The sequence below is a fragment of the Gastrolobium bilobum genome, unplaced genomic scaffold (assembly GCF_033153095.1).
Source record: "Gastrolobium bilobum isolate Gb01-03AN ecotype WA unplaced genomic scaffold, APGP_CSIRO_Gbil_v1 utg601224, whole genome shotgun sequence".
Lineage (NCBI taxonomy): Eukaryota > Viridiplantae > Streptophyta > Magnoliopsida > Fabales > Fabaceae > Gastrolobium > Gastrolobium bilobum.
In genome coordinates this window covers 3,326-6,650 of record NW_026896333.1, presented here as the reverse complement: position 1 = coordinate 6,650, position 3,325 = coordinate 3,326, and positions in this window count along the sequence as shown.

Sequence of the window (3,325 nt, the reverse complement as noted above, 5' to 3'; positions counted from 1 at the left end):
TATATGTGTACACCCTTTTAAAAAAAAATGTCAGATTCGTTCCACTGTTTATGAGTTGATAAAAATTATTTGAAGCCAGAATTTTGTTGGGGAAAGAACCATGCAAACCGAATAGGAATAAGGGGTACAGGGGAATGAAAATGTCTTGTAACGTATAAGAAATTTTGGGTTGTAATTCTGACTTGTACCACATGTGTTTTAGGTGCACATAATTCTTATTGAGTGAGCTGAATTTTGGTGTTGTTGATTGTTGCTTGGACCCAATGTATGTGTAGGCGGTATTACCTTCTGTGACTATTGGCCAGTGTATGGAATTGTGATGTGTTGCTCACATTTGTTCTATGTATGTTACGATGATGATGAGCCAATGGTAAGAATATGAAAGGATGATATGAAATATGCATGCATTTTACATCATAATACATTTTTCTGTTGGATGCGATTGCATAACATGGCATGTATACTTGATTCATGACATCTTGAATATATATATATTTGTATTGAGGACATGTGACTGAGCATGCATCATATAGGCATGCCTGGTACCAGGAGAGGGGACACTTGGCTTCAGTCCGCATAGGTTCCACAGTGGGATTCACCTTCATGGGAGCCATTAGGAATACCCACTGTGATGCTACGCGCACGACGGTGCTATGAGCGTAAAGGAAAAAGGGCGTTATATACGCGTTATAATATATGATGAAAAGGATTAAATGTTTGAAGTGACTATTTATGATTTTGTGCCTAGTTAATATTGTTGCATTATGGTTTTGTTGCCACACTACTGGGATTTTTTCTCACCCCTTTGGGGCTGCTATTTTTACAAAATGGCAGGAGGACGTAAAAGCTTTTGAGGACTTGGATATTTGCTGTTGGCTTCTACTGTTTTGGGCATGCTGCTATTGATGTGATATTTTATGGAATTGAGAAGCTTTTATTACTGTGAACTATGATTTTATTATTGCATTACGATTTTATGACCAGCAAGTATTTTGGAAACAGATGTTGAAACGTTTGCGAAAAGGATTTTGACATGTTATTTAAATGCTAAGTTTTGAAAAGTCTTTGCGAGCACTTTGTAAGTTGTCGTACTGGGGCTAAGGACCTCCGATTTTCTTATAATTTATATGCACGCGTAGCCCCAGGTGTTTAGTTTCATTATATATAAACCTTGCAAAGAAATTCTGAAAGCTCGATTTATTATGAAATTTTTCCAGCCAGGACGTTTGTGATATTTTCACTGTTTTATCTCTTATTTTGCGAGTTATGTTTCGAGGGGCGAACGAACTCCAAATCACTATTATTTTATATGAACGTGAAGCCCCAGATGTCTAGTTTCCATATCACAAAGAATATTTTTTGAATCGTTGAACTGGATTTTGTACGAATTTTTAAAGACAGCAAGGTCTATCCGGAAATTTATATTTTCAGTAAGTTAAGAAATTTTGCGTACTCTGATTTTTGTAATTAACCAGATCCCCTCTTTAGTTTTAATTGGCAACGTAAAAGCAATTTTTTTCAGTCTCTAAAATACTATTAAAGAACTCTAATTCCGCTTAGCAAACAACTCTCTTGGAGGCCAACAAGAGAGGGTGTTACACATGATCAGAGAGTGATACCACCAAAAGAATTAGTTTGTCTTGTTTAATAGTTAAATATTTAAACATAATATAAAATGAAAATGAGCATGAGGCCAAGTTTACTTCCGGAGTAAAGTTACCTATCACAAATTCTCACCAAAAATTTAAAATAGAAAAGTGAAGCAAGCAACAAGATTCATTATCAAGAATATAATGCCAAAATAATATCGGGCTTGCATTGATTTTCTACCCTAATATCCCTTTATAATCTTAATTATCTAGTATTTTCATACATGATTTACTTAAAATGACAATAAGAATAGTATCCGTAAGCACTAATAAAACACACACGATGCATTAAACATGGGTTAAATAAAGAGACTAGATCTTCTTTTCCTATTGCAATTTACCTGTACGCATTGAAAATGCTAATTGTACAAGACAAAAAAAATCAAAATAATGTTTTTTAATTAAATAATTACACATTTATTGCAGTTTTGGGATAGGATTAGGATTGGATTAGAATTAGGATTAGGATTTTAAAAGACTTTTTTGAGATAAAAAATCCTACAGATTTTAAAAGACATTTTAGAATTGGAGAGGCTTTATAGACTTTTTTAAAAGACTTTTTATACAATCAAGATTTCATAGGATTGGATTTTAAAGAATTTTAATAGAATTCATAAGATTTGAAAGGACAATATGAATTTATAAGATTTTAAAAAACTATATGAATTTTTAGCAAATATTCAAAATTACAATAGTCAATAAAAACAAATAACAAAGAAATGCAATGATATTAATAAAAAAAAAGTAAACTTAACAACGAGTTGAAAATTATATCAAAAATTACTAAGCAACAACTCTCCATATATCAATAAAATCTAATATAATTTTCTCAATGAGTTTGAGTTTGAGTTTGATTTGCGAAAATAATAACCATATATCAACGGTTAACTTCCAAGTTAAATATTAATTAATTAGTTTGATTTGTGAAAATAATAACCATTGATTTCAACGATTAAAATATGATTGTAAACAAAAATAGGTTGTAAGTATAATATTCTCCATAAAAAAAATAACAAAGAAATGCAATGAAATTAATAAAAAAAAGTAAAACCTAATATAATTTTCTGAATCAGTAAAACATAATATAATTTTTAACAAACATTCAAAATTACTAAACAACAGCTTTTCACATATCTAATGAGTTGAAAATTATCTTCTTCATTTGGTATCAAAATTATGCATATACGATTATAAGACCCAATTTTTTTTAATTATAAAAATAATTCTAAATTTGCATGCATTTGGAGTGATTAAGAAATAGCAGAAGTTATTTGTATCAATGATTTGAAAAAGACATTTGAATTTTTGTTATGCTTGTGAATTTTATTAGGCATGCTAACAGAAAGTTCTTTGCAGAAGATCCCAAACAATTTTCACTGGGAAATATGGTTGATCTGTCAAAGCTAGTGTTTTTCAAGCCTCCGGACGACACTAAATGGAAAGTATTTTGGACCAAACGCGATGGTAATTTTTGGCTTCAAAAAATTACATCAATTATGTTTGGTATTGAACAAAATGCACCAGGGTTTTACTCTATTACCTACACGTGAAATGGGTCGACAGACCCAAACCACTTTTATTTTCTATTTTGAAAATTTTTAAGGGTTTAACGGTACTTCTGCAAGCAGGAGATGGGTCTTGTGAGAAGAAAAAGAAAGTGAAAAATTGAGTTCCAT